Source organism: Protopterus annectens, chromosome 3.part1 (genome assembly GCF_019279795.1).
Source record: "Protopterus annectens isolate FY-2018-M chromosome 3.part1, PAN1.0, whole genome shotgun sequence".
Taxonomy (NCBI): Eukaryota; Metazoa; Chordata; order Ceratodontiformes; family Protopteridae; genus Protopterus; species Protopterus annectens.
In genome coordinates, this window is record NC_056732.1 from 957,151,371 (window position 1) to 957,172,649 (window position 21,279).

Here is a 21,279-nt window from a genome sequence, read left to right on the forward strand (position 1 = left end):
AAGTGTCAGTGTCATAATAAATAAGGCACTTGTAAGCAGGTTTAAGTAGAAATAAGTAGCAGTAAGCATGTTTAAGTGTGTTTGCGCAGGGGTAAGCATTGTCTATACAGATTAAGCAAAGTAGAAGCTAACTGAGTGTAAGAAACTGTAACCAGTAGTTAGCAGTGCTTACCATCACTCAAACCCATGCAAACCCGCTGACAACTGTTTTAAAGCACCTTAATCACTCTTGATCCAACGGCCCATGTTCTGCCAACGAACAAAATAAACTGCTCTGCAAGGCTCAAACTCCGGAACCTGTACTGTATAGTTAATGTTAGAAAAATATGTATTAATGTGTGTATTAGCAATATGCTTAGTGCATTTAGAAGCTTGAAAAGAGTTAACACATTTATTCTATTTCATACTGCATAAATCTGTACAAACTGCAGATGCTTTCTGACCTTGTATTGTTAGCTAAAATCTTGCTTGTGTCTTGGAAATTTACTGAGAAGCAGGTGATTTCTGCTTGCATTAGGAAAATAATGAATAGAACAATACTACTTGTATGAAACTTAGACAAGAAGTTCTGCTGTGCCATGAGAAAATACACAGCTGTAGAAGTTACAGATAATTAGTACAAAGCCTGCTTGAAAATATGAACTGCAATCAACATTTGCTTGTATCTGTATTAGAAAAGTACCTTGAAAAGTAACACTGTACAATAGATGCTTGTAAATGGATTAATGGTCACCAAGGCCAGGTTGTTTTTCTGAAAAGTTTCTCACAAATCTAGTCATGTCAGCAGAAAATCTGAAGTAACATCTGCTGTAGAACAATACTGAAAGTTGTGTTTGATTACGTCAGCTTAGAAGGCCATGTCTTGTAAAACAGTATAAAAATGAACATACTTCCTGTTAGTAGTTAGACAAATCCTTGTATTTGCATGTTTTTGTCTCCTTGCTGCAAGTAAATTAAAGTACCTTAACTGAACCTTACGTGTATTGGTCTTTGAAGTTTTTTCCTTTGACAGATTGGTCCTTTGGACCAGAAACCTTCACTTCACCTCGGATCAGACAGGCCAGGTGGCTTGAAACCATAAGGGGAAGAAACCACATCAGTTCTTCTTACTTGAAAAGTCCTCCGACTGAATTGTCGTACAAAAGAGGCCAGCCACTTTCTGATCTGCGACTGAAGGACGGGTTTACTCAAACCAGGTGATCAATCACAAAGACTCAGGTAAGGTGAATCTACCTTCTTTTTCTGTTTTAGATCAGGGACTAGATTTGTATTTGTTTTGTTAAGACTTTATCTTTAAGTCAGGGACAGAAAGATTACTGTATTGTCATAGATCAGGGAAACAGAGCGGGTAGGCAGTCATTCTGAAGAGACTATAAAAATATCTGTGGTACCACGTTAAAAATAAGGTGTTACATAACGATTAAAAAGGGTAGAACAAAATGGGTAATAATTGTACAAAAAGGTCCCAAAATCCGCCGTTAACCAAAGACACGAAATACATGCAGTCACAGCATGCTAATAATATTAAATACTACTCAAAATGGGTTAATAAGTATGAATTTGATGGTAAACTAGAAAAATCCTCACTTGTCAAACTTGTCAAACAGCTTACAACCGATTCTAGAGGTCAGGTAAAAAAGCAACGTCAATTAGGAATTGCTCAGGCACACAGGTGGATTGAGGAAGTAAACTGAAGGGAACAAAAGAGTAATAATTCAAAAGCAATGCTTTTAGATAAGGAGAACAATAACTTAGTAATAGCATCAGCCCCTCCACCTCCCTTACCAGAATATGAGGCAAGTGAACAAGTTAGTCCACCCCTGCAATATCCTACTGTCACTGTGAGTAGAGACACTACAAAAGCGAGACCGTTTGTTAGAGATCCCGTCGAGACCAGGTCTCGAACACAGGCAGGAAACTCAAAAGGGGACACTGAGGTATATCAAATGGGTAGAAATTCACGATTTATGAGTGAAGAAGAAATATGTCCACTTATAGAAGTGCCTAATCCTCAGGCAGGGCAAGAGGGTCAGGACCCAACTATTCTAGTGTATAGACCCTGGACTCCGGAAGACATCCGGAAAGCCACTGAGAGAATTCCCCATCCAAAAGTTAATTTTAGAAAGTTCTTAGAAGATTTGCAAGGAATGATGCTGAGTTATAATTTAAACGGAGAAGAGGTAGAAAAAGTAGTCAGACAAATTGTGGGACCAGATTGGCACATGATTAGTGGCAACTGGAATCCCCGTGATATTGCGCTCAGGCCCTTCCCACATAGCAGCGCAGAGTTAGACAACAGAGTGAAAGGTCTTGCAGACCGAGTCTCTGAGAAATGGAAGCCTAGGGCAGACTGGACTTGCATTAATCAATGCATCCAACAGGAAGGTGAAGCTGTTGACTGATATTATGCCAGACTATTAGAATGTTTTAATAATCATTGTGGAATGCAGGTTCCTGAAGACCAGACACACAATTCCCCATGTGAGCAGCAGTTAAAGAATGCATTTTTGAAAGGCAGTATTGCACCTATAAGCAGCTTTATTACAAAACACATGGTAGATCATCGTACAAGCAGGTTACAATCATTGCTTGAATATGCTAGGCATGCCGAAAGGCATTTTAATAGCAAAAAGAGAAAGAAAGTTCAAGTATTTTCTGCAGAAGATGGAGAAGAAGTATATGCAGTACAGTCCGGGAAAAAGGGCAAGAAAAATGCCCAGGGAAACAAACAATCTGATCAATGATAAGAGGACTTTGAAGGGTGAAAGAAAAGGGGTGAATGTTTTAAATGCGGTAAGAAAGGACACTTGGCAAGGGATTACAAGAAAAACAAGAAGGCAACCACGGAGGATAAGAAGGGTGAGGACTGACTATATGGTAGTCAGGAATCACTAGAAGGGGATAGCGGAGAAAGGACAAATGAGTATGTGATAGAGGGAGTAGAGAATGTGACAGACGAAATAGAGGAAGTGCAAGAAGTCACAGATAGTGAAGAAAATGAAATATTGGATTTGGCTTTATTGAGCTTAGAGCTCTATTTAGCAGACACGAAACCAGAAGTTACACTCCTGGTAGAAGGGAGGGAAGTCAGATTCTTGTGTGACTCAGGGGCATCACGGACCCTGGTACATCCCTCCAAACTGCCAGAGAATTCAGAGTCACCTGATAACATATTAGTGAAAGCAGCTAATGGACAGCTATATCGGGAGCTCCTTTCCCATAATATTGTGATAACTGATCCTGTTTCAGGATTGACCCAGAAAAGTAAAATTGTTGTATCTGTGAAATGCCCAGTAAACCTCTTGGGCAGAGACCTTATGCAGCTATTTGGTATAGCAGTAGTTCCGACTATGCAGGGTATGGAAGCACAGCGACAAATTGATACCTTTGCAGTGCAATCGGAGGGTGAAATTTTTATTGGTACGGCCAGGACTTGGTTATGACTGGTCCAGGGGCAGTGACCAAGGAGTTGATGAATGTAGCCATCAGCAAGTTCCCCTCCCTTGACATTGATAAACAGCATTTGTTGCACTGTACTCTGTATTATTGTAATACACCAGGACCTGATAAGGAATATGAGCAAGAATTGTTTAGAAATCATGCAAACAGATTGGTATTACGTAATCTGTACTGGGACACAGAAGGGAACAGTGTAGTCAACTGTTCATTGCCCCAGGAGTTCTTTGCACTTTATAAATCTAATCGATTACCACATGTTAGCTTAACTAAGGACAAGAATGTTAAATGGGTAGACTTAGGAGAAAAAGTCACGAGATGGGAAAAACAGACAGAGTTAGAACTGTCAGAACAGGGAATACACATGCAGAAACTGAATTGGATAACTCAGACCCACCCAGCTGTACACTTGCAGTCTAGCAAGGACAGCTGATTGGCACTCCTATTGAAGGAAGAAGAGAATGCCTTACAGAAGATACCAGAAAATCTCTGGTCAACAGGAAAATCAGATGTAGGACTTATTCGTACAGCAGGACCAGTTACTATTACACCAAAGTCAGCATTTAGACCACAAAAGAGACAGTATCCCTTAAGAAAAGATGCAGAGGTAGGAATCAAACCTATTATAGCAGCTTTACTTAAGGAAGGGGTGCTGGTGGAATCTCCTGATTCACCATGTAGCGCACCCTTATTTCCTGTTAAGAAAGCGAATGGAGAGTGGCGTATGGTCCAAGATTTACAAACTGTAAATGACGCAGTAATACCAAGGGTACCTACGGTGCCAGACCCACACACCCTGTTGAATGATTTAAAACCTCAACAGAAATATTTTTCTGTGGTAGATATCAGCAATGCGTTCTTTTCAATACCGATACACCCTGACAGCCAGCATTGGTTTGCATTCACATTTCAGGGGAAAAGGCATACATATACAAGACTACCACAGGGGTATTGTGAAAGTCCAACAATATTCTCAAAAGAAATGGCAAGCAACTTGGTGGGATTTACCCCACCAATAGGTAGTCAGATTTTGCTTTATGTTGAAGATATCCTGTTGGCGTCCCCCACCCAGCAAGACTGTAAAGAAGATACCATAGCACTATTACAATTTTTAACCACTGAATGACATAAAGTAAACAAAAATAAACTGCAGCTTTGGAAAAAACAAGTTAAATACCTAGGATATGTAATATCCAAGGAAGGTAGGACATTAGATGAGTACAGAAAAATAGCGATTTTGCAAGCACCCAAACCCACTACCAAGAAGGAAATGATGTCCTTCCTGGGTACGAATAATTTTTGTTGGAGTTGGATTCCAAACTATGCCTTGGAATCTGCACCGTTGACTAACCTGATTTATAAAAAGCCTATGGCAGCACAGGATTTGATACAATGGACACCAGAAGCAGAATCTGCTTTCTGCAAACTGAAACAGTTAATACCGTCCTCATTAGTTTTGGGATTACCAAACTATCATAAACGTTTTATTCAAATTGTAGATTGTAAGCAAGGTTATATGACATCAGTGTTAACACAGCAGCATGGGGACAAGCAACACCCTATTGCTTATTATTCATCACAACTGGACCCAGTGGCACAGTCTTTACCTCACTGTGTACAAGCAGTAGTTGCAGCTGCAATAGCAGTACAGGCTTCGGCCTCAGTAGTGTTGTTCCACCCTCTCACATTGAGAGTGCCTCATGCAGTCACGATTATTTTACTGCAAGAGAAGGTAGCATATCTTTCCCCTGCTAGGCATCTTTCCTGTATGACTATATTGTTGAGCCAACCTCATATGACAATTGAAAGATGTATGACTTTGAAACCTTCTACCTTGCTCCCAACCCCTGCAGATGGCACACCACACAGCTGCCTGCAGGTGATTGAGCAAAGGATACTGCCTAGAAAAGATCTTATGGATGTTCCCTTGGATGATGCCGAGGTGACATACTACGTGGACGGCTCATGCAAAAGGGATCCTGCAGGACAGAACCTAGTAGGATATGCAGTAGTTTCTGACACAGACATTATAGAAGCGAAATCTTTACCACATAGTTTATCTGCACAGGCAGCAGAATTGATTGCCTTGACACGGGCATGTACCTTAGCAAAGGGTAAATGTGTAAACATTTTTACTGACAGCCAGTATGCTTTTTCTACTGTACATGTTTTTGCGCAACAGTGGAAAAATCGGGGAATGATAACATCTACTGGCAAACCAATCAATCATGCACAGTTTATTTTAGATCTTTTAGAATCTATTCGGTTACCTCAGAAAGTAGCTATTTGTAAATGCACAGCTCATACCAAGCAACAGGACAGGATTTCAAACGGTAATGCGAGAGCTGATACAGCTGCAAAGCAGGCAGCTTCAGAAGTATTTCTTTTGAATGAGGAACTACAACCCTCTGAGATTTTAGACTTAGAAATGTTAAAGACAATGCAAAGACTTACTACGCAAACTGAAAAACAAAGATTGGTAAAACGAGGAGCAATTCTCGAAAAGGGGCTGTACATCTTTAAAGAAGGGAAACCAATATTGCCATCTAATTTGTTTAGATATGCAGCTTTGTGGGCAGTGCCATGTCTCAATAGGGGGGATGGTACAGCTGGTGAACCAAGTGTTCACGATGTACGGATTTACAAACTACTCTAAAATATTTTGTTCGTTATGCCACATCTGTAATAAACATCATGCACAAGGGGTGTTAAAGCCCAAGCAAGGGAGTTTCCCTACACCACCGTATCCATACTATTTGTATGGATTTCATAGAGTTGACTAAATGTGAAAATTAGAAGTATTGTCTTGTCATTGTAGATATTTTTTCCAGATGGGTGGAAGCCTTTCTGACTAAAAATCCAGATGCTATGACTGTGGCCAAAGTTCTTGTTAAAGAAATCATCCCTAGATTCGGCATTCCGGAAAGGATCTACAGTGATAACGGCACACACTTCGTGAATCAGACCATACAGCAGTTAAGTAAATATTTTTGTATTTCTCTAAAGAATCATTGTGCGTATCACCTACAATCAGCAGGGCTAGTAGAGAGGCATAATGGGATTTTAAAGACTAAGCTAAGAAAATTAATGATAGAAACACAGAGAAACTGGGTGTACTGTCTGCCCCTGGCACTGTTGAGCATGAGAACTGTTCCGAATGCAAAAGGATTGACTCCTTTTGAAAAGCTCTTTGGAAGGGCTTACTATATACCTCAGTGGAAATCTCTCATGCCCGCAGACCAGGAAGCTGACAGTACATTAGCAGAGTATATGAGTAATTTGTTAAATTCTAAACATTTGTTGCAGTTAAATTCTTTCAGATAAAGAACGAACCAGACCGTCAGAAGTGGCAGTGCCCCCTGGAGCATGGATCTGGCTGAAGATAGTTAGGAGGAAAAATTGGGCATCTCCGAAGTGGGAAGTTCCATATCAAGTGCTTTTGTCAACACCCACTGCAGTCAAAATTGAGGAACATGCCTCTTGGATTCACTTGATGCACTGTAAATTAGTTAAAAACTTTGAACTGGACAAAAATCTTGTTACATGCCAAGAGCAAAAATGATAGAGTCCAGAAGAAACAGGAATGCAGAACAACCCTTTCCTCAGAAATATTGCATAATCATCCTGTTAACTGTATTTGTGACAATAATCCTTTTGTTGTGGCCTTTTCTTTTCCCAGCCATGCAGACTGAACTGAATAAACGTGAAGTGTTACTCATAAACTGGCATCCAAACATTAACACTTACCAGGCAATTAAATATGTGTATGCTGAGACTTTCTATGTTTCGAATTTCTGGATTTGCACAGCTTTGCTGACAGCATACGGGGGGGGGTTATTAATGACTACAGTCCCCCTAGGGGTTAATGAGACCTGGGAGAACTTGATTTATGATACCTCAACCATTACAGCACAAGATAAAATAGCATTGCACTTGTCTGTTCCACAAAAGGGAACTGTGTGTTTTTATAAAAATGATATTGTTTGGGTGGGTTGGAGCAATTGCAATGTGACTATTCCTTATAGATGTTACATTAAAGGTGACAAAGTAGATCTTTATTGTAATACAAACTATGATTCATTTCTTGGATTGATGCACAAAACACTTGATGAAGTAAAACATAATTCTGTTCTTTATAAACAGCTATCTATAATTGATAGAAAAATGTTTCATGCAGGGCGAGTGTACATTCATAGCAAGGTTACTACTAAAGTAGAGGATTGTTATTTTGTGTGTGGCAGAAAGGCATACAAATGGTTACCTGAGAATTGGTCCGGCAGTTGTTTTTTGGGTTACCTGGTTCCGGCCATACGACACACTGCAGTTTTGCCTCATGGGAAAATTCGAAATGTCCGAGAAGTCGTCAAGAAACCTGTAAATCCAGTGGGACAAATCAATGCACGTTTGGAAAGACCATCACTTTCTAGGTAAAGGACTGGCACACATGGACTTGAGTGATAACGTTATATCGTGGGCAGGCATATTACCAGCATATGGAGCAGTGAAATCGATCTGGGAGCTGAGAAAACTGTCAAAACTTCTCGAAGTAATGAGCAACGCAACTTTTTCTGCTCTCAAATTGGTGATTGATGAACTGAATGCTATGAGAACTGCAGTGCTCCAAAACTGCAGGGCTCTCGACTTCACCCTAGTGACAAGAGGTGGTACGTGTGCTTTAATCCAAGTAGAATGCAGTTCGTATATTCCTGACCATAAACACGAGATAGACAATCATCTTGAGGTAATTCAGCAAGTGTCGGCCATGACCAAACCAGGCCCAAACCCACTGACGGACTTTTTCCAGAAATGGTTTGGGGGGCGGGGTATCATCCTAATGAAAATCCTGATTGCCATCTGTGTAGGTATGCTCCTACTGGGAGTATGTGTTTGTTGTGGTATCCCCTGCATGAAAAAACTGATTAAAGACCTTATAGACATGTTGGTTTCTGAAACCTTATATCAAAGTACTGAGTTTGAAGAACTGTTAAAAGACTAAAATGCTTTCATAAGTTTAAACTGAATGACTCTCTTAACTGCAAATCCTGAGTGGAAGAGGTTAGTAAAAGAAAACTAATTGTTTATGCTTATTTTGAAAGTAGAATAAAAGTATTAATAGGGGGGAAATGTTAGAAAAATATGTATTAATGTGTGTATTAGCAATATGCTTAGTGCGTTTAGAAGCTTGAAAAGAGTTAACACATTTATTCTATTTCATACTGCATAAATCTGTACAAACTACAGTTGCTTTCTGACCTTGTTCTCTTAGCTAAAATCTTGCTTGTGCCTTGGAAATTTACTGAGAAGCAGGTGATTTCTGCTTGCATTAGGAAAATAATGAATAGAACAATACTACTTGTATGAAACTTAGACAAGAAGTTCCGCTGTGCCATGAGAAAATACACAGCTGTAGAAGTTACAGATAATTAGTACAAAGCTTGCTTGAAAATATGAACTGCAATCAACATTTGTTTGTATCTGTATTAGAAAAGTACCTTGAAAAGTAACACTGTACAATAGATGCTTGTAAACGGATTAATGGTCACCAAGGCCAGGTCGTTTTTCTGAAAAGTTCCTCACAAATCTAGTCATGTCAGAAGAAAATCTGAAGTAACATCTGCTGTAGAACAATATTGAAAGTTGTGTTTGATTGCATCAGCTTAAAAGGCCATGTCTTGTAAAATAGTATAAAAATGAACATACTTCCTGTTAGTAGTTAGACAAATCCTTGTATTTGCATGTTTTTTTCTCCTTGCTGCAAGTAAATTAAAGTGCCTTAACTGAACCTTATGTGTATTGGTCTTTGAAGTTTTTTTCCTTTGACAGTTAACCACTAAACCATCATAGCAATAAGTATTAATGAGGTATCAGTAAACAAATCCTCACCACAGGAAAATCAAACCAAACATGTGAACTGAATCTATGTACAATGTGAAGTGGTATAACTTTCTACATAACATAAATATGTGAATTGGAGTACTGCAGTAAGCATAGATTTGAGGTGTGATTGTAATAAAGTGTAGATGTCCCCAGGTCCCCATACAGTATATGTACACATGAATCACAGATACCAGACACATATATACCTATAATGAAGAATAAATCATTGCCAAATGGCAAATATAGTGATAATTAACTATTAAGCAATGCTAACTGCAGCACAGCTCAAGTTAGTAAGTGTAAGCAATGTGTAGGGGAGCCAATTCAATCTGCTTAGTGGTATACCCCTTTAAGCAGTGCCAACCTTATGTAAGCAGGTGTGCCCATAGCTTAGCATTTTTCAAACTGGCCAATCATGGGAAAGTGCAGGAAATTGGCTGTATTTAAACCCCACAGGTGGGAATACATCTCATAACTGGTTGTAGCTTCCTACTGCTGGCAGAATGGCTGGTGTGGTTGAAGGCACTTGATTTAGAGTGCAGCGCTGTTGCATCCAGGAGTCAAAAATCATGGTATGACTCCTGGTAAAACACCATGATCAGAGACAACTTCAGGGCCAGTACCAGGGCTTGCAGAATGAAATGGAGGCCTGGGACAGTCTCACCTGTGACCTCACCAGTGCCACAGGTATCCCCCGGACTGGTGAGCAGGTCATGCACCACAATGCTAACCAGAAGTGGTGGAGGGAGATGTACTGGATCAGTGGATCCAGGAGTCTCGGCAGATGCCCAGTGCCCCAGTACTAAGTACTCATTCTTTTTTTGCATCTTTCGGCTTTTCCCGGTTAGGGGTCGCCACAGCGGAACTCCGGTCTGCTAATGATTGGCAGTAGAGTTTTACGTGCTGGCTTGCCGGACCTAACGCACAACCTTCAATGAAGGAACGCCCATTCATGCATGTCATCACACAGAAGATGCTCTAACTGAGAATCGAACGGGCAACGTCTAACTGTGAGGCGACAACGCTACCACAGCACCACCACCGCATTCTACTAAGTAGTAAATCATTGCCTAGCTTGTGTATACTATGGATAGGTATGGCTAAATATCACTGCATTTCTTTGACAGCTGCAGATGAGTGGGCTGCAAACTAGCAAGCCCATGATGCTAGGCTGCAAAGGCTGTGTCGCGAGGCAGGTTAGTAATCAGTCTGCATGTACTGTCATAACAAATAAATATAAGAGCCTTAAAAAGTGTTGTACCAGTAGAAATAAATGTGTAATAGTCTGTGAATAAAGGTATAACCCCAGGATTGCTTCTGTTTACTCTTCGCTCATATGTTGGCAATCTGTTCTATACTATAAATAGTACTGTTGTATCTTAAGCAGTGTCACCCACACTGTGATATGCAGATAAAATGGGTATGAAGTCCTGCATAACAATGTTGGAAGTGCCAAGAGGTCAGTCATATCGTACAAGTTAGGGAGACTTAGATAGAAAACAGTCAAAAGCATTACATCAGTACCCTGATAGCACAGTGAACTGTGATGTTAGCTATAATTGTTTGTCATGCACTGCAGGGGTTTGAATCCTGGGAGTGCTACTAAGTCGTATGAATAACCATACCTCACAACTGTACAGATTTTCTTACAATGTTCAGATAGAAAGCTGTATGCGCGATTACACCCAACAACTGTACAGAATTTGCTAGAATGTTCAAATTGTAAGTTGTATGCATATTCATACCCCACAACTGTTCCAATCAGTCCAACATGTCCAGATAAATGGCCTATATCACCAGTTTGCTACCCTGTTCCCCTGAACATTCAGTGTGATGATCCAAGAAATGTAGGCAGCTGTTAATGACATATAACTGATAGTCAAATGTGTACATAGTCAGAGAATGTATATGAAAACAAACCTGTCATTCTAGTACCTCACCCAAAGTGTATGACAGCAATTCTCAACATATGTTGCATTAACACCTGCAGCCTGTCACACCTGTATGTAAGACACAGGTCACATATATAATAATCTATAAGCATACCAGTGTATAATATAAGGCCATTGTGTAATAATACATAGGTTCATAGGTTGGTACTAGGCTATCAGCCCTAGGGCCTATGCAAGCCTAGCCATAACAATTCCCTGGATATTCTTCCCACAATATTTACTTTTCTGGACCCCTGTCTAGCAGGGCGACTAACATGATCCCCAGGGTGAATTTCCTATCTCCCATCCAATCAGCAAGGTTCCTTTTGAAGAGGGCCAAGGAGGCGCTCTGCTTGACACGTATGGGCAGTCTATTCCAGAGTATGGGGAGTCTCTAGGTCAGGAACCTATCCCTCCAGCATGTTTTTGTTCATTGTGATGACAAGGTTTAGATCCCAGGAGCGTGTGGCTCTGAGGGATTGGGATTTCTTTAAGTGGAGCATGTCCAACAGCTCAGGGTTTGACATGGCCTTGTATGTTAAGCAGAGATCACCTCTGAGTAGACGATATGGCTGGAGTTGTTTTAGACGGTCAGCATATGGCATCTGCTTTAGGCTTGTGATTCTTTTAGTGAGATATTTCTGTGGCCTTTCCAGCTGTTGCAGATGTCTTGTGAGGTACATACCAAAGGGGGCATTATACTCTATAATGGGTCTAATGAGGGATGAGTACAGTGGGACAATGACCTCCTTTTTTCTGGATGAAAAGCCCTTAGTGATGAGGTGTGCCACATAGAAGGATTTCCTGTCTGTTGTGGTGATGTGGTTATCGAAAGTGAGACCACTGTCCACCTGTGTCCCTAAGTTTCTCATCATAATTTCAATGTTTAGTGTCCTGCCACCTATGTGGTAATTCATGGGTACATATACAATTCTTGGCATTAAGCTTGAGCCCATGGCTCTGGCACTAGGCATCTGTTTCTGTAAGGCCCTTTTGTAGAATATCCACATCATTTGGGGATTCAATAATGGCTCCCATTTTGTAGCCATCTACGAACTTTGTTAGCCAGAGTCCCTTAGTGTTGGCCTGTACTTCAGAGAAGTAGATGCCAAACAAGAGCAGTCCCAGGCCTGAACCCTGAGGTACTCCACTTGTCACTTGTCTGGAGCTGGATTTGGAGTGGGCTACTTTTACAGTCTGGGTTCTGTCAGTAAGCCAGTTGGCAACCCATCAAGTGACATAGGGATTTATGCCCAGCTTGTTAAGCTTATCTATGATTCCAGAGTGGGGGATGGTGTCGAAGGCCTTGGCAAGGTCCAGATAGGTTGTGTGGACCACCTTACCCTCGTCCACAGCTCTGGAGACTGATTAGAAGAAGTCAATCAGATTCAGGAGACAAGATCAGCCCTTCACAAACCCAAACTGGGTGGGGTCCAGTGTTTGAAGGTTGCCAATGTCTTTGTTTATAAGTTCCATGATAATGTGTTCCATGTCCTTGCAGAACAGGCTTGTTAGGCTGATGGGACAGTAGTTCCCGGGATACAATGTGGATCCTCCCTTGTGGAGCAGGATAACTGTAGCTGTGCGCCACTTAGTGGGCATGAAGCCTGAGGTGAGGCTATGATTAAACATGACACTTAGGTGAGGTGCCAGTTTATTTTGTAGTTCATGTAGTACACAGCCTGGGATGTCATTTGGTCCCATTGATGCTGTATTCTTAGCTTTGGAGAGTGTGGTTTCTACCTGTGTGGCTGTGATTATCAGAATTTGGCAATCTTTTGGTATTGAGATGGGCCCTTTAGGGGATGAGAGGGGGGTGAAGTTGGCACTAAATCAATCTGCCAGGATATTGGCAATATCCTTGGGATCAGTATATTTAATGCCATTCTGTTGTAGCTCAGAACAGATCTGAGCATTGCCATTTAGATTCTTGACATAACTATAGAATGCCTTGTGGTTGTCTTTGGAATCTTTGGCAATTTTATTTTCGTAATTAGCTTTTGAGGAATTTATGAGGGATCTCAGCTTCTTACTGAGGCTGGTGAGGGAGTTTTTTGCATTCTGGGATTTTCCTCTTTTCTGCAACAGTTTCTTCCTTCTGTTGTATAGTTTGTTTATAGCAGGGGACTACCAGATTGGCTTCCTTTTTTGGAGAAGAGCATCTTGGTTCTATTTGAGATGGCACAATTCATGCATGAGTGAATGTGCTCGTACAGTGCCTTAGTGTAGGATTCTGCAGTCGAACTTTCAGATCCCGTCTGCGTGGGTGTTTTGAAGTTTGTCACTTCTGACTTCAGTAGCATGAAGTTGGCTTTGGAGAAGTTTTTTAAGGAGGTTTCCTTACTGGGGGGTGGGGGTGGGATGTGGATGTCCAAAGGTGATTTGTTTATGGTCAGACCTGACCAATGAGGGGGTGACCACTGGTGTGGAGCATCTATCTCCCATGTTGGTAATGACCAGGTCTAGGATACTGGAGCCCCTGGCAGGACAATGGATTAGTTGATCCAGGGTGTTGGAATTTATGAATTCCAAGAACCGTTGGGAAAAGGAGTAGGTACCCAAGTAGTTTTCCCAATTAATGACAGGGTAGTTGAAATCACTCAGTATTAGGGTGTTTGGTTGTATCTTAATATTTTCCAGTATGTTTAGAAAGGTGTAGTGAGAATCTTGGGGCATGGTGGGGGATCTGTAGCAAGCTACAATTTGGATTACAGTCTTACCTAGTGTTAGGGAAAGATCACTGCAGTGACTAAGAATGTTGTGAAATCTACAAGGATATATTAGTTGTTAATTGAACTCTCTCTCTCACCCCTACCATATATACATAATAACCCAATGACACTCCTCAAATGGTATGTGTACACTCCAAACTTTTCTTGTGACATATGTCCTAATGGTTTATAAATATTCACATTTATTTCTATGCATTTGCCATGTTAAAATACACCCGTATTGGTGGCCTGTTGCCATCAATGAAACCTGCATGCTCCTGTAATGGCCACTGTTGTTCCTTATATGCATGTGTTTTGCTTGCTCTGCAACTGTGTTAAATCTGGTGTTTTGGGTTAATGGGAATACCTATGCATGGTGTTATAACTAATCCTGAATGCTGTTGACTTTTACTAATCCATATCTGTCATAAACCTGCGACATCACAGCTCATATGGGAATGCCGGTCACAGCGGACTCACTTGTCCCACCTCAGCTGGTCATGGCCCCAGCACATCTGGGCTCAGCCTGGGAACTCCTCCTCCATGGGTCCTGTGCCACCTTCGGGTGAAGTTGCTGCAGGGGATGGGGCTTGCCCAACCCTCAGAGTGGGCATGGAGGGGAACCTGTCACCTGACAATGGGTCCGGGCCATGGTGAGTAGGGAGCTCAATCTGGAGTATTGAGAGCAGCTATGCCAGCTTGAGGGCTGAGTGGCACTATTAGATGGTGAGCCTGCCCCCCTACACAGCCCCCAATACAGTCACCTTCATGGCCGTGAAGGTGTAGTGGTGACTGCTCATGGGTGGGGACCTCAGTCCCACTGTTTCCAGTTGGGGGCTCATGGGCTTTCGACTTCCAAACACCCCTCCCTGTCCAAGGAGTTTACCCTGCACATGTGTCATGTACTAGTCCTGTATGCGTCTTGTGTGTCTTGTCTGTTAACCTACCCAACTTACCTCCCCAAGTATACCTACTACCCCTCCCCAACATTCCACTGTCACCTGAAAAAAAAAGGGCAATCTGTTCCCACAAAAAAAATCTCACCCCATACATAGCTGTCCATTTTGCACACATGTCCACTGGACACATGTAATCTGGTCTAATTAGCATCATAATGAATATATGTTGTCCTCACCCCTCTCCCAAGGGTTTGAGGGTCCAAATGTACCTGCAAATTTAGTGTTTATGCACAGCTGTTGCTGTAGAAGAAATGGGCAGCTATGGGCCTTTCCTATACCCTTTTCTGCACATGCCTAGCTATTATCCCTATTGTCTTTCACTCTTTGTGCCTCATTTTCACCACTTCCTATTCTTTTCTTTTAAAGAAATTGGCATGGGGGTAAGCTGCAGTAAGCACTTTTAAGCAGCAGTAAGCAGGTTTGCGTGAGTTTACACAGGGGTAAGCTATGCCTACACAGGTTGAGAAATTCAAAGCTAACTGACTGTAAGAAAACATAAGTAGAGGATGGCAGTGCTTACCATCGTGCAAACTCATGCAGACACACTTACAACTGCTTAAAAGTGCCTTAATCACTCTGTAGCCAACGTCCCTTTTTCTGCCCAGCAACAAAATAAACTGCCTTTCCAAGGCTCAAACACAGGACCCTGCACTCCATACCCAAAGTGATTTACCACTAAACCATGGCAGACATAGACAACCTTATGTCTTCTATAAAATATCATCCAACAAAATCAGTCAACATTACAGGAAATGTATTAATATCATACCACACAACCTGTTAATGTAAGAAGTCTGAACAAAGTATGCCACGCTGTGAGTGCAAATAGGGATATATGCCAACTAATGTTCTAATACACTTAAAATGTTGCTAGTTACACAGCTATATGTATTAGAACACATATGTAGAAGGAGATGAAGTCTGAAACACAAAAGTGTTGGCACTAGTTACTGACTTCAATACTGAAATCATCTATGACAATTTCCAAGTGAATGAGGAACAGGCCAAAATATGAGCCGAACATGCATGGACATATGGACAGATATATATCTGTAAATGTAGACAGATAGACAGCTATATGTAGATATATATATTTATGTATGGCTCACAAATAATCATATAACATCAATTGCATATAGAAACATACATATGTTCATATGCATATGTATATAGATGTTCTGCTCAACAACTCTACTGGACAATAGTATCAGTTCCTGTGGCAGTGGGACATACCTGCCAACTGTGCAGATCAGCAGTGAATGGCAAGGATGTGACCTATGATATCTGTGTTCTGTGAATTACTGTGGTCAATGGCTGGTGGGGGTATTAATACTGCCATGATAGACACATGGATGTGAGACCACACCGCCTGTAGGACAGTCATGTTAAAGTATAGGATAGCATGGCCAACTGCCATAGCAGTATAATATGCTTACCTAAATTATGTCACCATATAAACCCCCCTAATGTTAGTCTGTGTTCACATATGACACCTGTCTGCGTTGCAGCAAGGCAGAACAGTTCAGCTGTGAAGTAAAGAGAGTTACAAGAGTGTGGACCAGATGTTCGTATGCACCCCACATACAGATACATATATGTGTGATACATATTCACAGCTGTGTATGTGTACAGAACCTCGGACAGTTATACATATATATAAGTATGTAAACACCACATAATGATAGCTACACATATATGCACATATGTATATATACATACATACATATATATAAGTATACATACAGATATATATATATATATATATATATATATATATATATATATATATATATATATATAGATATATGTGTGTGTATGTCTATATATATATATATATATATATATATATATATATATATATATATATATATATGGATCTAGGACTATTGAACAAAAGTTCAATAGTCCGAATCCACAATAACCAAATGCACTTTAACAAAAGTGCTTTCACCGAAAAAGCGCTTCCGTTAAAGTGCGTTCTAAAAAAAAAAAAAAAAACAATAAATCTTCTTTTATGTAGGGGGGCAAGCCCCCTGCACACACCCCTACTTTTATATTCTCTCTCCGAGGTTGCACTACAGTGGGGAAAAGGAATTCTCCCTTAACCGCACCATAGTGTGACCGGCACAACCAGCATGCTTAACCAAAAGTGCTTCTTCAGTGAACTACACTTTTGGTTAAGTATGTTAGGTGATTTCTGCTTCGGCAGAAAGTGCCATCAGGGATCTGTACAGATCCCATACATATATATATATATATATATATATATATATATATATATCAATACATGTCCCCCACCATGTCATGTGTGAGAGAACATCACACATCAATGCACAACATACCTACACACCAGTACATGGCTGCAAAATGGAGTGTGGAGTGTGGTGTGTAACCCATTTTGGGAACACATAGCAATTGTATGAGATGGTGGAATATATATATATATATATATATATATATATATATATATATATATCTGTTGGTGAAGGGTATTAGGCACATATTGGTATGTAAGTCTGGTTGGGTGACAAACAAGACAGCATGCAGGGCTGGTATATGACACGTGGTGGTTAAACACTGTGGATGTGTAGTTACATTTGGAATTTGGAGGCCATTGAGCCCGCATATGGGAACAAAGGGAAAATGGTGCCCACCCTTGGACAGTCATGACAGCATCTGCATGGTCATAAAGGTGCCTGGGCTGTGGGCTGAGCAGGAGGAACATGCATGTCGAACCTTGTGTATGTGTACTGCATGCCTCCAGGTAAAGTAGCACTTACCCCATGTCCCTGTGGAGCTCCCTATGCACAAGACTCTGGACCTAATTGGGTGACAGACATATGTCTGTCTGTGCTCCATGGGGGGGACAGCATCCCCTGAGGTGGTTCCACATGAAGGTAGTGCTGGAACATTAGATAATGAGGTTCCATGGTGGGTCATGGATGTGATGTGGACTGGTAACGTGTGCACATTAGGTGGGAGTGGTGTTCCTACTGGCAAATAACCCCTGCACATACTGGTGTGTAACTGTCATGGAACATACGTGGACTGTAATTGTCCACACAATCCCAGAACATGTCCAACAGCATGCATAGATATCCCCAATAACACAGAAATGCAGATGTGTAGCAATCACATATCAGGTATACCACATTCATATGTGGAAACATAGTGGCATTGACAATGGTGGCAGGTGAAATACTCTGTAACAGCCCAGCAACTCTAGTGTCCCCACAGGGAGCATGTCTATAAACACATAGCAGAAAGTGTTGTACAATACAATATATGACCCAATGGTACATATACCGGAGACACACCTCTGGCATTGTGTAAACATTACATTGGAGCTGATATGGTGGCAGGAGACTGATATGTGTATTGTATTATGGTAAACATGCCATATGAGTTGCTCAGACATATTTCCATCATCTTTCAGGGAGTATGGTGCACTCGAGGAATCCCACCTACAGTGCCGCTGAGGATGACATAATACTCACCAGCATTATCCAGAACTATGAGCTGCTGCTCTCACAGACAAGCCAGGACCAGCATGAGCAAGCAGCCATGTGGAACAATGTGCTCCGCAGGGTGAATGAGGTCGGGATGCACAGCCATACTTATGAGAAGGTCCTCCATTATTGTAGTGACTTGCTCCACCATGTACGTTGTCATGCTGCTGCCATGCGGGGTGACCACCCTGCAACAGGAGGGGTCCATAACATCCATCCCCCCCTTACCAGAGTGTAGGAGTGGCACATGAGCCTAGTAGCACCTGCTCGCCCACAAGAGCTACAAACATATATAGTCATGGAGGTGGGTGCTACATACACACCAGACATGGAGCATGCAGGTAAGGTTCCAGGGCACATCAGTAGACTACTGTTGTGTATGCATCTGTATGGGTAGGTCATGCATATGTGAGATGTGGATACTGTTGCTGTGTAGTACTGATAAGCAGTAATGCATAATCTGTAGTACTGTGGACTTCAGCTGTTGTTTTACTGTAATATTGCAGCCACCCTGTAGCAATACCACAGCTGTGGCTACTGACATCAACTCTATCTCATCTCAAAGTAGGAAACTCTGGGATACCAGCAAGGCAGCGGCTGGATGCTGGTGAGTATTGTTTAAGGTTATGCTTGGCAATTCACTGTGCATGTCATAGCTAAGGTGTAGGCCATGTACACATCTAACACACCTACCCATAATGCATGCTGTACATGTTCACTGACAGATCACACACCTCACTAATGGGATTACCAACCTCAAACACATGCAATACACAGACCATCTCAGACAACTGTGGCTACACTCCAGGGCACATTGCCAAGGCACAGCTGACATCTGCCTAACATGCACAGCTATGTCATACACAGAGCAGTTGAACATGCTACACATAAGGACATCCCACTACCTCTGTAAATACACACTCCAGGGTCCTAAACCTCATCGACACATTGCACTGAACATACTGGAGGGATAGGGCCCTGTCCTGGGAATTCCCACACTCTGGAAGCGACTACTGATTCATGTCAGGCAATGCTACTCATTGGCCCTCTTTACAAAAACACTTGACAACTGGATGGGAAATGGGAAATTCACCTTGGGTAGTACATCTGTGCCACAGCCTGACAGGGACACAGGGGAATAACATTAGTGGGTGGTTCATGGCTGGGAACCCCTGTGGCTAGGCTTATGTAGGCCCCAGGACCAATAGACCAGTAACACCTATGAACCTATGTGTACCACAGACATCATCAGCCAGGGCTCAATAATGGTCAATTATGTTCACTACACTCACCATAGGTAGAGTACATTGTGTCTGTCGTCGGTCTAATGGTAGTTTATCACTCATACATGCACCACTGATGATGACATTTCTATAGAAACATCAAACATTCACTAAACACATGTCCACATGTAATCCAGAAACACACAGAGGCTGTGAGCACCAGCAGAAACACAACTGACACACAGATACACGTCCTGCAATGGTGTGTATACCTGTGAGCTATGGTGCACAGTACATGTCAGGGTGCTGAACAGATGCATAGCAATGTTGTGAACATGGGTGCAGTGTGTTCCAGGGGAGGGCCATCACCTACTAACAGAAGCCATGTATCACAGCCATGTATAATGTTGGTAACGGGGATTGACTACAGTTGCACTGCATGCTGTTGAGCACCACATGTCCTGCATGCTGACATGTGTAATTACAGGTTTGTGTGTGATACTGTACTGCACCATCACCTGCTATTGTGTGTGTGTTATGGGGGTGCTGGAGCTGTCTGTAGGTGCTGTCTGGTGGAGTGTATGGGTTGCCATGTATGTTGACTGCATGTGTGTATGTCTGTGTGTGTGGTCATGTCTGCACATGTGTGTGTGTGTGTGTGTGTGTGTGTGTGTGTGTGTGTGTGTGTGTGTGTGTGTGTTTGCGCGTGTGTGCATGTGTGTATGTACTGTTTAGCGGTGATGTACAGGTCTTACAGTCTGTTCCCTGTTTTCCACTCACAGGTGGCAAGGTGGGGCTGGGTCCCTCCCACAGGGAATCTGATGTCACTGATACAGACAGTGACCATGAGGATTGGTGTGTTGAGACACAGGCTGAATTGTCAGGGGCTGCCGCTGAGCTACCAATTGACATCCCACACGTATTCACCCCCATCCACGCACACAGTCACACTGCCTCTACATACCTCATCACTGTTGGCCTTAGCTAAGGGGCAGCCTACGGTTGGCATTGGCCAGGACAGTGTGGTATCTATGGCTCATGTTTCAGGACACAGCAGCCATAGCCAGATATCTGTTGGGGTATCACATAGGCAGATGTTCAGGGGTGCTCGTCAGAGCACTGCTGGTCATCATGCCCCTGGCAGACCTGCCATATCTATATAAACCACATGTATGTTCCAGGCTGTCATGGAGGCACAGGCACAAATGGAATGGTACACCAGGCAGGGTCTAAGGGCGCAGAGGGCTCATCACACTTCTGTAATTGACAGCATCCGTGACCTAGCAGGTGCCATTCGTATTTACACCAAGGTCATAGATAGACGGTGGAATGAGACATTGGACCTCATCCACAGTGTCATGTCCATGTGTCAGGAAAGGGCAGGATGGTTGTGACGGCCATGTGGACATATGCCAGCAACACCAGCAGCTGGAGGTTGCCTTGGATTTCCCACCAGTCACAGCCGTTCTCGTAATGACAGTACCAGCACCATCACTGTGTGGGGGGGGTGCTGTCCACAGACTGTCATAGCAGACCACGTGCACATGGACCTGGCCAGTCCCAGGAGAGACCTGGATTCAGTGGACATCTGTCAACCTCGGGGGACAGTACTC